A 707-nucleotide genomic window follows, 5' to 3' on the forward strand; every position below is an offset into this window, starting at 1 on the left:
AAAAAAAAAAAAAAAAAAAAAAAAAATAACCCTTGCCAACAAATTATTTACTTCCCATAGTACTTTAGTCAAGATCCTGGACTGTGATCCATATTCAGTTGATGTTTTGCCAGATGCAAATATTTATGATATTCATATGATATGCATTTGAGCAATGTAAAAACCTTTCAGCAATTTAGTCCAACTTCATCCCAATCCAGCTAAGTGCATTTAGTCACTGAAATGTCACTGGTTCTCTCTAGCTGCAAATATTGAAGATAACAAAAGTTAACAGGTTATTAACATTATGAGACATGTCAATGTTTTCCCACTTGTATCCCAGGCATTGCTTTTCCCTTTTGTCCACTCAAGTTATAAATGCTTTTTCTTTCCTTTTTACTGGTTTTAAATTCTCTATTATACAATGCATACTGTTGTACTGTCTACACAGGGTTTTAAAAACTTAGATACATTTCACATGGCATTCAAGCTTACTTAGTTTCATCCCTCTAAATGTTTTAAAGTGTGGTTATCCGATTCAAAGCCAAAATAGATATAAGGAAACATCTAATTAGCCTAGGAAACATCTAATTAGCCTATGGGAAAGTCTACTTATGGAATGTATGTTTTTTTGTTTTTGTTTTTTTGAGTTGGAGTCTCACTCTGTGGCCCAGACTGGAGTGCAGTGGCCGCTCCTGGCCTCCACAGCCTCGACCTGCTGGGCTCCG

Source organism: Carlito syrichta, unplaced genomic scaffold (assembly GCF_000164805.1).
Source record: "Carlito syrichta isolate Samal-C Ts95f unplaced genomic scaffold, Tarsius_syrichta-2.0.1 Scaffold303092, whole genome shotgun sequence".
In the NCBI taxonomy this organism is placed as follows: Eukaryota; Metazoa; Chordata; class Mammalia; order Primates; family Tarsiidae; genus Carlito; species Carlito syrichta.